Source organism: Simochromis diagramma, unplaced genomic scaffold, assembly GCF_900408965.1.
Source record: "Simochromis diagramma unplaced genomic scaffold, fSimDia1.1 OVJJ01000321.1, whole genome shotgun sequence".
NCBI lineage: Eukaryota > Metazoa > Chordata > Actinopteri > Cichliformes > Cichlidae > Simochromis > Simochromis diagramma.
Genome location: NW_024386772.1, coordinates 12,227,426 through 12,242,379, shown reverse-complemented (window position 1 = coordinate 12,242,379; position 14,954 = coordinate 12,227,426). Strand labels below are relative to the sequence as shown.

Below are 14,954 nucleotides of genomic sequence, written 5' to 3'. Positions count from 1 at the left end.
GCCCATATTTTATTTTCAGGTCTTTGTGGAAAGCTCGCTGACAATCGCACCTGAATTAAAACTCATTCATTCTCAGACAGTTGCTGTATACAACATAAGCAAATGATTGCAACACTGCTTTCAGCTGCTTATCTTTCCATCTCTTCTAAGCTCTCCAGAATTACTCATCTCTTCATAATAATCGATCACTGAAATCCTTCAGCAGCTTTTGATAACAGCTACTGCAGGCTAGCAGAGCTCAGAACCTGACCCGGCGTGTTCGAAACTGTCAGGCAGGAATCTTAGGAGCTCACTTGCCTTTACGGTAAAGATCTGTGTTTTTCCCCAAGCTGTTTACTGCAGACAGTTTGTTGAGGCATGGCAGAGCTGCCGAATGAGCAAGTTAGGGTGGAGCTTTGGTAGCGATATGAAGGAGGAAGTCTGTAGTGTATTTTTATGTGCCTGTCTAGTCAATGGCTCAGGTAAACCTCAGTCTACTGTTCAAGTTAATCATTGATGCCGGAGTTCACCATCTTTCTCTACTTTGTAAGAGGCCAAGACTTTAGGAAAACATTTGTTCATTAGCTGCATTTTTTAGATTTCAAACCTCAGAAGGTTGGCTTTTGCATTAACCACATTTTGCAGCTGGGCAGTAAAGAATTACATTTCTCTGTAGCTATTTATTATTGCTCTGTGCCGTGGCTCCCTACAGTTGATTTTAAAAGGGGTGTTAAGAGCAGCAGCTCCTTGACTGGCCTTTTTTGGTGTACATAGCTTCTTTTTTTATTTGTTAAACTTTCCAGCAGGTCACCTCCACACAAGCCCTCCCTGGTATAACACTGGCAATACCTCAGTTTAAAACCAGGGGAAATCCTACCACAGTAAAGTACTACATCTTGCCCATCTGCTAATGCTCTTAATGGCTTCTGTGAAAGCACGTAACACTATTAACAGAGCGAGAGTCTAGTGCCCAACAGGTAGCATAGGTGAACTAGAGGCAGACATGTACATGCACACAAAGACACCAGCCCCTGCATGCAGACACCAGGTTAGCACTGGTGCATGTCTGTTGTGAGCTTGGCATTCAGTGTGGTGTAAGGAGAAAAGTTGGTGTGAGGTTAACACACGTTTGTGTGTGTTCCTTCATTTGCTTACAAAGCCAGTCCTCCTTCACTGTAAACTCTGCCAGCCTAGCTTCTTCCAGACATCTGTCTCTCTCTCTCGCTCGCTCTCCCTGTCACACACACATTCACATGCCTTCCCACCTTCTCAGTAAATCCCCAAGTCTCAACAAGCTGCAACTTGAAATCCAACCCCCGTGCACCACAATGTGTGCATATAAAAACAGGTAATACGCCTTCAAATATAATTACAAATGTGACAATGCTGTGCTCTATTGTATGTAGATAGTGTGCTTTCTTTGTCTCGTAAAGCAAGGGGAGGTCTGTGGAAGTATTGATCGTGGTCACAGCAGACAATCTTAATGGCTTTGAAGACAAGGCAGAGGTCATTCAGGTGAGGCTGGCCCTCTCCCAGAACTGTGGCGCCATGCAAAAGATCAACTTCACTGAGCTCTTGAGGGCTGAGTCGTGTACAACCGGGGAGGAGAGGCAGAGTTTAGATTGTGAAAACATTTTGGAAAGTTTGAGTAAGGTGGCCAGGGACCTAGCGGCTACAAATGGCAAGCTTGGCTTCTGCCAGTTGCCAGCTTATCGCTTTTAATGATGTTAGAGAGCGATGGTCAGTCCCCCTGTCTCCTGGGTTTCTGTGTCCTTCATGCCTGCCAAGGCAATAAGAATGGCAGCAGTACACCAATAAAGCTCCACATGGTACTGATTGAGAAGTATTAAAGCTCACATTTCCTAAATCTTTATGATCAAAGAAATTCAGATATGTCCAGCACATTTGGTCATTTTTAAGTTGAAAATGGTTGCTTACTTCAAATGCTTTTGTGTAAACTTCTTTAATCATCAGATTTCCGAGAGATTTATGAAAATAATCAAGATTCATGCTAGGACTTTTTTCATTTTCATTGCATTTATTTCATTTCTTTTAGTAAAGCTTTTCGTTTCGGGCACCGCAGGTCAGATTGGTTTGCCTGTAATTTCCAACCTGCCTCCGTTCCTCCCCTGTCCTCTTCTCTTTGGCTGACCTGTTTTGGAGGGAGCTCCAGGGGTAGCATTCATTTAGGAGTCAGATATAAACAGGCATTAAAAAGCAGCGTGGTCTTAATTAGCTGAAGCTGCTCATATGTTTGGTGTGATTGTGTAATGTTTATATTTCAGTGAGTGCATGCTGTGTCAGGCTACAGTGCTAATCACCTATCCTTAGTTTTATTGCCCCGTGCGATGTTGTAACGATGCCGAAGCGAGACAAGCGGAGAACCCTCACACGGAGACAGAAGATCGATGGACGAATAGTGATTTTAATGACTTATAGCAACGAAAAACAGCTGCTGTTGTAGCATCAATGTACGTCATCTTGCTTTGTAGCAGAATCATGATTACGCAATCTCAAAATGTCTTCCATAAGGGTAGGTCCAGTGCGATTATGCAAGTTGGTTTTAAGCATAGATAGGTCGTGTGTGTGTGTATGTGTGTGTGTGTGTGTGTGTGACAAAACAGCACCAAAAATGCATGAAATAGATTTCTTTGTGCAGCACTGTGTTCTAGTGGAACTCAAGTAGAAGTCTGTGAGAGCAAATGGTACCTTTCTGTGTGGGAGGACCAATCCTCTCCTCATCAACACTTCCTTATCCTAAACAAAGTTCCAAAACATCATAACTGTCTTGTTTTCTAGAGAAGTATCTGCCCCTTTTGGTGTACAGTGAAGCAATGACATTTGGCCGGGTCATAAAGGAACTACAAGAGCCATAAAACACCTTACGATGTCTGGCTTTCTGTAGGCAGGTTATTAAGCTGTAAAACCCTATTGTAAAAATCGAGATTGAACCGATTTATTTAAGGAGAGCGCTGCAAAGATGAAAAGGGCCTTACTCAGCCATACTTTCATAGATGTACAGTGGGCTTGGTTTGTGCCGGTAAGCACACAGGAAAATTCTTTGAATTCCCCGGCCTCACACCCTCGCTCTACTTTTGCCGCCCGACAGCCAATACCGCTGGCTACATGTGCTTGTTTGCGCCACATTTGACGTCACGGAGGGTGTAATTAGCTCCTCGGGTTAAAAAGATATTTTGCTTTATAGTTTGTACATTGGACTGAATCTGTAGATAAGAGAAGCGGCATATGGGAATATGCACTTTTAACCTTGTAAACACTTGCACATAGACACATGAATATTCAGCTCCTGTGTAGGTGGGCCATATCACACCATCTGACCATACTGGAAGACGTCCACAAGTCTGAGCGCACCGCTTCCCTGCTCTTTTCCTTTGTCCCTCATCTCGTCGATCTATCTTTCTATATTTGTGTCCCAGACCCAGACATGTCCATAAATAAACGGGGTCTCCCTCTCCTCAACCAGACCCAAGCCATGTTTATGTTCGGGCCAGTGTTGGGGGGGACCATCTGGACCACTGGGAGTGTATCACCACCTCTCTCTGAGCTCAGGTGGAATCAAGATGTGCCGCCAGCATAACAGACTAACACAGGCTAAAGACATAGTTGGGCTTTTGAGTTTTCCTCGAGTACTCCCTCCCACTTTTAGTATTTTACGATCATCATCCTACAGTGAATTAACTCATCTGTTAAATACTTTTTCATCAATTATATGAGAACACAGTTTTAATTTCAGAAATAGGCTATTTCCTCCCATTCCTGTTCTACTCTTATGCAAACTTCTTATAAAAGTCAGGATGATTTTTAAATATTTTTTTCAAATTTCTCTCACAACAGACAGTTGATGAGTTTTTTTTGGTTTATTTGGTTTATTTACATTAGCTGGATGTGGTCTCCCGGTCTTCATTTCATTTGCTCTGGGAGCCAGGCTATTAAAACTAATGAACACTTATTGCCCTGAGTTGGATCCTGAGCGACTTGCTAAACATCCCTTCTGTAGCTGTTTGTTTTACTTGTACCTGATTATTCAAACAGAGCAGTAAAACATGTGCCCGAGCCTTTGCCTCTGGTCTTTACAGGTACTCTCATAAATAGCCTGATCCACAAAATGTGATTGGATAGCCAGGGTTTTTGTTTGAGTAAACATGGGTGGGCTTCACTTTTCTTCACTAATCATCTTGGAAAGAATCCCAGTGTTTTTAATGCTTGCACTGCATGCACTATGGTGTCCTGTGTTTTCAGGTATCTGCGTGTAAAATCGCTTTTTTTCTTCTCTGTCAAAAAGCAGAACTGTTTAATGCAGAACATTTCGTAGTTTTATTAACTTTTTATGGTCCTTGTCTTGTTGGAGGGAATGACAGATTTTCTTGGTATGCACTAATCAAGACATCTGCTTTGCAAATGTTGGGGGACATGGAGCCTGTTCTTCAGAGCTTAGCTGAAGCACAGTTTGATGTATTATGATGTTTAATAGTGCTGAGAATTACAGTCTAGAATTTTATTAGAAAGCCTGCTACTTTCAGTTTGTTCAAAAGTAGCATACGGCATTTGTCTTCTTTGTAATATTCTGATCATTTGTTTCAACAGCTTTATTTATTTTTTGGTTTACAGTGCTTGAAAACACTCAACACCTTTTACCTTTAGCTGGTTTCAGCTTTTCATGCTTGATTGCTTTAGAATTGTTTGCTGATCGCCAGGTGTCACACTGAAGTTTCTTGCACTAACCGACAGATGCTCTAGAAAAGTGTGCGTATATGTGCGCCTATGCCCATGCGCTCATGTGTATTTGTGTACACAACAGCTTGAATGTGTCACTGCCAATCATTAGTGGAAGTAGAGGGAGAGAGGGGGACTTGGTGACTGACACATGAAAGTGTGTATTTTTTTTCTCTTCGCCGTGACCTTTGTGCTGCATAAATCAGCCGGAGCAGCTCGGGTAATGTTAAGGGGAGGAAAGGCGCGTTCTTCTGACTCTTCTCCTGACATTTGTGGTTTTTAATATGATATGTGCATACAGAAAGTGTGCTCAAATAAACAGCGTGTAAAGTTTCCCGTGTCTGTACCAATCTGTCAAAAAGAGATGGGGCTTGACTTTCACTCCCCTCCCCAAATCGCCCTCACCCGACCCCTCCCACTACTCTTACAGCCCTTGTCATCCCCCAGGTGGAATTTCCCTGGAGTCAGCACAGGCTATTTCTACTTGTTTTAACCTAATTAAATAATCTGAGACGGCATGCCGCTTAACAGCTTCGTTTTTTTCAAATACAAGATCAAAGGAATGTGCATAAAATGACAAAAAAGAGAGCGTATAGATGTAGATGAAAAGCATAGGAGAGGCAGAGATGGACATACACACTTTTCTAACTTTTTGTTACTCACATTACCCTTAATGATGAAGCATACATTAGCATTTTATGCAGAAACCTTATATGGTGAAATTACAAGGTAGGGCTGCATAAACTGCTACATCTAGGCCAAGGCAATAGTTCTAATGTTCTTGTATTAGATTTCACTTAACATGCTCTCATTGTAAAATCTGTAATTAAATATAGAACACAAGGCGCCACACCTATAAATCTAGCACAATTATAAAAGCCTGTTTTGGCTTGATGCTCGGACTCCACCTACGTCAGCAGTGTGGGTGGCACTTGGCTACTTTGTGTGTGTGTGCTCACAGGTTATGTACTATATCAGTCCCTGTTGTACTTAGTCATTCTACAGATTTGCTCTAAAGAGTTTGGAGATCTCACAACAGCACGAAACCACCTTTTACAACTCTACTTTCCTTGTTTGTGCTGAAGATCATGAACCACGCTGGCACCTCGGCAAACAATGGAAAGAACAGATTAAAACATTACAGCATAATGTGACGGCAAAATGTTTAGTGCAAGAATGGGCCCTGCAGCTGCGTAAAATGACATAAAGAAACAGAAAGTGGGGCCAAGCATTGTGGGAGAACATCGGAGACAGGCTTTTGGAAAGACCTTTGGGTCCTCGGAGTGTCTTAACTGTAGCTGCTGGTGGAGGAAATACTGAATCCTCGCTGCAGGGGCCTTCCTCTGTTCTTTCCTGGAGAGAAGGTGCCCCCAAAGTGCCTGATAGCGCAGGTTTTTCTTGGATGCCTAACAAAGTCTCTTCACACATCTAAAGATGTATTTTTATCAGAGCACAGATGACAGGGGTAATCCTTTGGTGTGTTGCCACCCCCAACTGTCCGTCTACTTCCTCTTTTTGTTTTGCTTTCACTCTCTTCTTTACCCCCTCTTATCAGCTAATCCCTCCTTGGATAGAACGGTCAATTAAGGGACTTAGTTGATAGAAAACAAGACCATTTTGGATGCATGGAATGTGTGAAAATGTAGTGAAAAGAAGGGTTGTGACTGGTCCTCCAACCAAAGAAAAGAGGGAAATTGAGCTTTTCGCCAGGGTTCATTTACTAAAGCATAGTCTTTGTTGCCTCTGAGAGCTAAGAAACAAACTTCTGAATAGTGGAACAAAAACGGAGTCGAGAAATCTCACATCCTAAGCTCGTTTTGTTACACAAGTGGGTTAGATCGGGAATTTCAGGCGTCATTATCAGGCACTTTTATAACTGTAGCATTACATTGACCTTAGCATTCCTGACCTTTGATGCAGAAAAAAAAATAGAAAAATTGCCCGGCAATGTCTTTCAAAGCAAAAGCACATGTACACGCATGGGTTCTGATCTGCTTACTAAGATTAGACATAAATGACCGGGATTATGACGCTGTAGAATATTATGGTTTAATACGGTTTTAGAGCTCAAGGCCATCTACTTTTGTCTAATTCAGGAAAACATATTGCACAAGACTGGTTTGATTAGTAGAAGCCGTGAGTTCCCATAAACTTTAAGCTACAACTGCTAACCTTAAGAATGAGATATACCTGTAATTAAAAAACTCTAAAACATTTTTTTAGAGTTACTCGTGTTCTAAACTGACAACTAGCAAACCTTTTTTCTTATTATCCCACACTTATCCCACACTTTTTAGCCGTGCAAACATATCTAATGCAGCCTCTTTTTTTCAGCGAATAGCATGCCATTACAGCTGTGAAGTTTGAGATGCAGCTGGGGGTGAAAGAAATGTTTTCTGTGTACAAAACATAAACGAGATGTGCTTTGAGCACAGACTCTGTGCTGTGCTGCTTGGGGTGGAGAGAAGAGGTGAAGGAGAGGGAAGGGTGGGGGTAATTGGCACATTAAGGAAAAGGAATTCAAAATAAATTTAATCTCCCAATCCCTTTCACCCCCCCGAGAGGTTTACAGTGAGCATGCTCTGTCTTGTTGTGAGACACAAGGAGAGCACAGAGAGAGTGAACCAGAGATGAGGAACGTAGAGAGTGAGGTTCTGATCGAAGTAATAAGCTGGCTTCCAGTCAGAAGAGGCAACTTTGAATAAAAATGTCTGAGTTGGTTGTGCCATTTTTATGTATGTGTGTGTGAAGTTGGACTAAGCATCTGGCCAAAGATTTGCATTTGTTCTTCTACGCCATTTCTCGCACCACCTCACACAGTTGACTACTGCCATCAAGCCTACACACCACACAAGCCCGCTGCAGTACCTGGCAACATGTCAAGAGCAGTACAAGTTTTGGTATGTAGTTCTTAGGTTGGGAGATTCTGAAATCACAAATAGAGAGAATTAACACTTTTTAAGCACAAATTTTCCCTTTTGATAACTTCTTTTTTTCTTTAAAAAAAAAAAAAAAACTTCTGGTGAAATGCCCAAAGCGAGGCTGTGTCAGCTTGTGAAGTGCAGAAGCCACGTTAGAAGGCCTGCTGGATTTTATTGTGTGTGGTTTGGGCTCTTACAAGGACATATGGTGTGGCATATTTTTTTATAATGTAATCATTCCTCCTCCTGCAACAACACTATTAAAACTGTCTGCATGCTGAGGCAAGAATTCAGTCAAGGACCCTGCTGACCCAGACACAGCAGAGTATAAACAATGCTGCTAAGGCTTTAGCAGCACACATGAAAGCACACACATTACCACACACATCATACATTGTCAGTACCCAAAAGCTGTTTATTTCTGCAAATTGTGCAGCGGTTCACTGCAGCTGTTTTTTTTTCTGATTTTTAAAATCTTTACTTCAGATTTGGGTCAACGCTGCATACATACAAACTCCTCGCTCCAGTGGTTTTTATTAGTGCTCTGTGTTTATTTTACTCAAATGCTACCCGTGATTTGCGGAGGTTAGTCATCTTCCGCTGCCGAGGAGAGACCGAGAGGTCACCTGGAGTTCTTTCATTCAGAAGCTGTTTGAGTGACACTGATCTGGCTTTCAGGTAGTAAAGTTAGTTGACACGGTTGCACAAGCCTATCATTATGCCTTCTCTCCATTTTGTCAGTATATAGCCCTTTTGTCACACTCACGGTAATTTCTACGTGTCACATGTAGTTCAGAAAATAATAATACTAATAAAAAAAACAGCCAACCAAGAAAAATTATATGTATATACAGTGTATATCGTGGCTACTCTGTTTAACTGGATGCATTTTAATTTGTTTGAAAGCTACTTCCTGTATAAATGACACAGCTAACAGGCTCCTGTGTGTCACAGGAGACTTGGCGGCATGATTGAATGGGATTGTCTTTGCTCTGTTCCGCCATCTCGTTAGGGGAAATACACCAGCCCGGATTTCAGGGTGCTGACAGCCTGATTTGGTGTGATGGGTTGCCCTGCGCATGAACATGCCATCCCCTCGGCTGCTGCGTGAACACTGTGCTCTGTGTTGATGGTGATGGCAGGCGCGCAGATCATCTTTCCAGCAGAAGCAGGAAGTGAGAATTGGAGGGTTCCTGCTACCAGGCCCCTTCTTTCCTCCCGGTACTACACCAGGCCAAACTGAAACCATGTGTGTTCTCACCCCGTGGACCTCCGCATACAGCCCAGCCTGGCTGCCCGGCTGGCAAGTGATGTGGTCTTTCTAACAACATGTGATCTCAGGAAGCATTCAGCCCCTCCCCCTTTCACTATTGTTATTTGAATCCCGTCTCTGTTTAGCTCCACTGGGGTCTCTTGGGGAAAGTGGTAAGTGATTCCTCCCTGTGTCCAGACTCCAAAGAAAAACCCCTCCCCTTTTAAGCTTTCATTCAAGGTTAGGCACACGATGGATGTGATTGGGGAAGTACAGTAGTCTGTCACCCGGCCCAAAGGTCATTTCCTGCTGCCACGGGTTAACTAGGAGCAGATTAAGAAAAATGGCTCAGACTCACAATGACAATGGAGGAAGTGAAGCCCTGATAATTACGTACAATTTATTTGTAATCACATAAATTGATCATTTTGTTGGCTTGTATTTGACAGGTGGAAAAAAATGTCAGTTGTAAAATGGAGAGATTTTCAGGATGCACGTAGCAACTTCTGACACACCTCTCATGTAATAAGCACCTACTGTATGCCTTTACACGCTGAAGAACACAATATAAAAATCCCACTTTCAAGCTCAGTATAAAGGTTTTGGATTCAGTCATGTAATTCAGCACAAACATACTGTATTTTTGCTGTGGACTGTGTCTTCATTGAAGCTTTTTTCTAAGCATTCAAATTGTGTACATTGTCATCAATCACAATATTTTAGTCATGGCGACATGCTCGGGCATGGGAATACTCCTGAAGTGAGGTGTTTATGTTGATGGAAAGTGAGGGTGTATGGGGCTGATTACTCGAAACACCCGTCTTTTCTCTCAATCCTTCCAATTCAAACGACTGTTTACTGAAAACATTGGCTGATGAGGGGATAATCTGTCAAAAATATACTGCACAGTGTGCACTCCTTCATTGTTTGCCTCACTTTCTCCCTCTCTCTCACTGACTTCTGTTGCTCTTGCATCTTTAGGAAAGAAAAAAAAAGTAGATTTAATCTATGCATGCAACTGACTCCGTGTGCAAAGCAAAATTAATGGAAACAAAATCTTTTTTGTTGTTATTGTTGTTGCATTAAAAAAAAATCATATTCATGCAGAGTTGCTGCGCTGGCATTCCTGCTACTCCTGGTCTATGAGAGATTGTTCGGGCCTTGCCCCTGCCGCGTTCCACTCCTCTGTCTCATGTGAAAGTCAGCCCTGACCAACCTCCCATCTCTCATTTTTTCCTAATGAGACAGGCATTGTAGGGACACCTGTGGACTGCCATTTCCATTGAGGGGGGTTGAAGGATGGGGGTGTGGTGTGGCAGCTCTGCTAGCTTTTAATCGAGACGCGTTGACTAATCGCCCAAGGATTAGCCTCTTAGACAAGGCCTCTTTCATTCTGATACGCCATGTAGTGCAAAGACTCCACTTGGAGATGCAGAGGGTGGAGGAGAGTACTTTTTTGGGGGGGGATGGGGGAAGTGCAGATGGCATACTGTACCTGGGTGTGCTTTGTTTGATCATGCCTGAGCCCTCTGCATTTACACACACACACTCACACATACACATATATACAGACACATACTCGTATCCTGAGGCTGGATCTTTTCTCCGTCCTCTAAATGGAGACAGCTCTGCATATTTCTCACAGCACTCACCTCCTCTGCCTCTACCTTTGGAGAAGTGGAGTATATTTACAGATGTCTGCCCAAAAGCTATAAAGACATTCAAAAAAGTGGAGCGTTATTGATTTGTGAGCAACAAAACCACCTTGCCACGTCATGCTTTGCCGTGTTTTCACGCCTGTTACAAAGAAACATGCACACACATACATATTTGTGCAGTTATGCTCTGACTAACATTAAGTTTAGCATGCCGTGGATTGGTTGTGTAAGTGTTAGTGAGTGTGGACAGTGGACCTGTATATTGTTGCATGTTAATGAGGCAGAGAACGTTTATTGAAGCTCTAAGGGCCGAAATTTGCGACTGATGTTACCCAGATCCATTTGCTGTGTATTCTAGGAGATCATTTATAACACACAGTGTTCTATATACATGTGCATAAGCAGCATGCTCATGCCAAGATGTAATGAATGCAAAATTGGTTGTCCTTTAAGACAGGTAAAAGAAAGCACACGACTCTTTAACCTTCAATGTGCAGCAGCAAATTTCTACTTTTAGCCAATTTGTACTTTATACAAACCTCCAATATCTGTAATATATGGCTAAACAGTATGCTACAATTTCCTACAGAAAGTTTTGTCAGTCTTAAGAACATTGGTACTTGAGATAATTTGCTTTTGGTTTCTGGGATTAGAAACTGGTAAGGTGTGACATGCTGTTTTTCTTGATTTTCCTTCTGCACAGTTTGCCTGTAAAGCTTGTGAGTTTCAGCTTTGACATACCTATCAGAACAGGTTGCTACACACTAAGCCGTCTCTGACTAGGACATAGTGCAGAACAAGCGAGGGCCTAACACAACTCTGTTAACGTGACAGAAGATAAAGGGGGGCAAACATTACAGCGATCCTGTGTCCTTTGAAAGAGTTTGTTGGGGTAGCGCATCCCAGCAGCCTTCTTTGATTGATCCTCTGATTAACCCTGATTAGATGATGTGTTTGCAGAGAGAACCCATTAAACAGCAGGCTGTGATCCTCAGATATTTGCCTTTTTTTCTTTTCTTTTTTTTTAAGGTGGTATATGGGCACCAGGTGAGCTGAGCCGTGTGTACTGTGTGTATTGTTATCCACGTTTACTTAGTGGGTTTATATGTTCTTTCACCTTAGTACACTCTCAAATAACAATGGCCATCATGGATGAAGAAATCTACACGAGGAAGGCATCGCATTTAAAATATCAGGTTTAAGGATTCATAATTTGCTATTGAAACTGTATGAGAGAGTTCATTTCTTCCATTGAGTTGAACTGTTCAACTTATCTGATTCCATTTCTCCAAACTGTTTGCTTTAGAGTACATACTGTGGCCTGTTGTTTGTCTAGTCACAGGAGCAGCCTGGATGTGGCTGCCAACTGGGCCCTGCAGGTTGTGTGCTGGTTCACTCACCTTGTGGGGAAATGATAACGAAGGAAATAAATTAAATAGTACTAAAACATTTGCGGTTTGGGAGATAGAAAAGTGAGACAGATTTTACAGCAAATGGGAGGTGCAGGGCAGAAGCTGAGGCTGCAGGATATGAATAGGTGTGTGTGTGTGTATGTCTGTTTATGTATGTGTGCGTTAAAAGGCTGTTTTTATGAAGGAAAGGGCTGGGAACTAAGTGTTTGGCCCTCCAGGTGTGTGCGCCGGTGGTTGTTAGGACTTGTGAGGCCTTCTGCGGAGGTGGCTACGTGACAGTGGTAATGATAGGTTGTGGCAGGTGAAGACATGAGTGTATATGTGTATCTTGCTGCAGGCAAGTGTTAGCTTGATGACAAACTCATACACACACACACAAGCCTGTGCACACAACAATGTACCTTATATCAGACTTCATATCCCACGCAGTGCAAGCAATTAGATGCATGACATCAGGACGAGTAAGCACTTGCCAAGTGAGGAGGGCCAAGTTCTTCAGTTTGGGGTCAGATAATCCTCAACCAAGCAGCTCTGTCTGATATGCAGGTGCTTAAATCAGGTGACTGAGAGGTCAAGTTCAGGTTGAGGTGTAATTTAGCTGAGAGAGTCAAGTGCTTCCTGTCTGATTGTCTTTGACCCGTTGACTTAACAAGTTGAGCTGTGTTTTTAATTTTTTAGGCGTTTATACTGAGTAAAGAGTGCCAAGTGTGTGCATATAAACATATAAGTAGTGTTTTGTTCAGTTGAGAATATTTGCATAGTTTTCATGTGCACCAAATGTGCTTTAATCGTGTATCTAATCTATAGTGTGTGCAGGTAAGAGTGAAAGCTACAGGGTTTTTGTTGTTGTTTATTTGGTTTCAAAATGAAGAGTGACCAATATAAATCCATATATTAAGTCTTCAAATATTCAAAGGCAAAACTATGTCTAAAAAAAACACAAACTTGTATTTATAGGATCATAGTCAGTATGAGAGAGAAGCTCATTGCAGCTTTTGTGCTCGTGGGGTTTGCACCATATCTACTTATCTATTACGTCACCCAAGATGAAGAGTTTTAATTGCGCATCTTCTGCACAGGTGCTTTTAGAAACAATGGTAGTCGGATAACTGAACAGACTGCGTGGACTGTGTGATGCGCTCATTTTCTTTGGTATAAGCTTTCTGATCAACACAGTACATCCTCTTAAACACTGAGCTAAGATCTGCAGATGTTTAAATTAGCTTTTTTTTTAACGACAGACACATACCTGGAGCTCATTAAATGTAATATGCACTGTACTACACTCGCCTGTCATTTACAGTAATGTATAAAGATAATAGCGCTGCTTGACAAAGATGCTCATTGTTGCGGCTTTGCACCAAGGCCTTGCATCTTGGGGAAACAGAACTGGCTGCGGCAAGTCCCATCACACAATAAAGCTCTCAGGAGGACCTTTTCATCCCCACGGCGTTCCACAATGGTCTCACCACTTTGGCCGCATCCGTTTGCCCCATTCTGCGCATCTTTCTTCTGTGATGTCGCAATATGTGAAAACACACATATGCGCTCGCAAACACACAGGAAGAAGAGAAAGAGGATAAGCAGAGACAACAAGCGAGCTATTGTCTTGTCGTACATAGGATAGGCTCAGAACTGCTCATGTCTGCATGTCTGTGGTTTAAGACGGTTTAGTTCCTAGTGGTGTTTGCCAAGATGACTCTTCAACGTGTCAGCTACCATTTAGTTTATTGAAAGTGGGAGACGTAAAGATAATGACACGAGTGAGAAATGATTTTAGACACCTCTCGAGTCATCCTCAATGGCAGCTTTCCACATTCCATCCTCAAGATAAAAGTCGTAAAAATAATAGTCTGACAGATAAACTCCGGGGAATCACTGGTTTGTCTCAGAGGGCTTTTGTCCACCAAGATCAGACCCCCTTTGTCAGGTGCATGTGTATAAGTGCTTGTGAGATTATTTTTTCATTAAACTTTCTATTATGAATCAGAGTCTAATGGGTTCAAAGACATCAAGAGGATATTTCCTGCTGTCTTACGGCACAGAGCTACTTCAAAGTAATCCAACTGTTGACGGCAGCTGGTCTTCTCTGGCCCTCCGACTTTGTCCTACTGTATGAAGAAGCTATTGTCATTCACAACTGTACATATCCCCCACGTACCGCAGTAGAAAGTTTTATGCTGTGGACAGTATTAAGCTCCCTGGAAAGATATCAAAGCTTCCTTTTGCCATCATTGACTTCTCATTGTTTCTCTTCAATCCATCTCTTCTCCCGTCCCAAAGACGGCAGTGCCCAAAGGCAGTATCAGTGCTTATATTTGTGATTTTGTTGGCAGAGGAACAATGCTTCAGTTTAAGCAGTGCATTCCTGATTATTGACACACTGTGGTATGGCGAAGGATTAGCGAGTGCCTTGGCTTTCTGATTCTTCAGCTTTGGCCCACGAGCTACACCTGGGTGTATCTATGACAACAGGCTTCACAATGGACAGATATTTCACCACCAACCGGTTCGACAGAGAGTCTGTAGCAAAACTTGTAAAAGGAGTGTCGCTTGAGCGGAGAAGAGGGAAATGTTTGCTTTATATTACTGACTGTGGCTCAAAGTGAGCCTGTTTAAAGATTTCTAGGAAATAGGAATTGAGCTGTCACCACTTTAAAATGATAATCATATAATGTGTTTTCTTTCTTTCTTTCCTTTTTTTTTCTTTTTACAATGTTCTATCTTGTTTATACAGTAGAAATAGTTTAGTAGGGTGTAGCTGGTGGTTTATAGTTTTTGCAAGAGGAACTGGTCCTATTCTGACAGCGCTGATTACCTGTGTCCGGCTATCCCACATGTGGTCTGTGGTGAGATGGCCTGATATCTGGAACTAAGGCATTATTGTTAGCTAACATTGAGTTTGCTGAGGGTATCCTTCTGACTTTCTCTCAGTCTTATTGCTAGGAGGCCACAGGATCCATAAGCATCCTGGAAAACACTTCCACTGACACCATGG

The 14,954-nt window shown here is 42.4% G+C and overlaps 1 long non-coding RNA gene across 4 annotated transcripts in view; it reads left to right on the top strand.

Moving 5' to 3' along the window:
• Positions 1-14,954, top strand: part of LOC120744966 — a 114,872-nt gene that overhangs the window by 77,723 nt on the left and 22,195 nt on the right. The gene's annotated exons all lie outside the window — the stretch shown is intronic.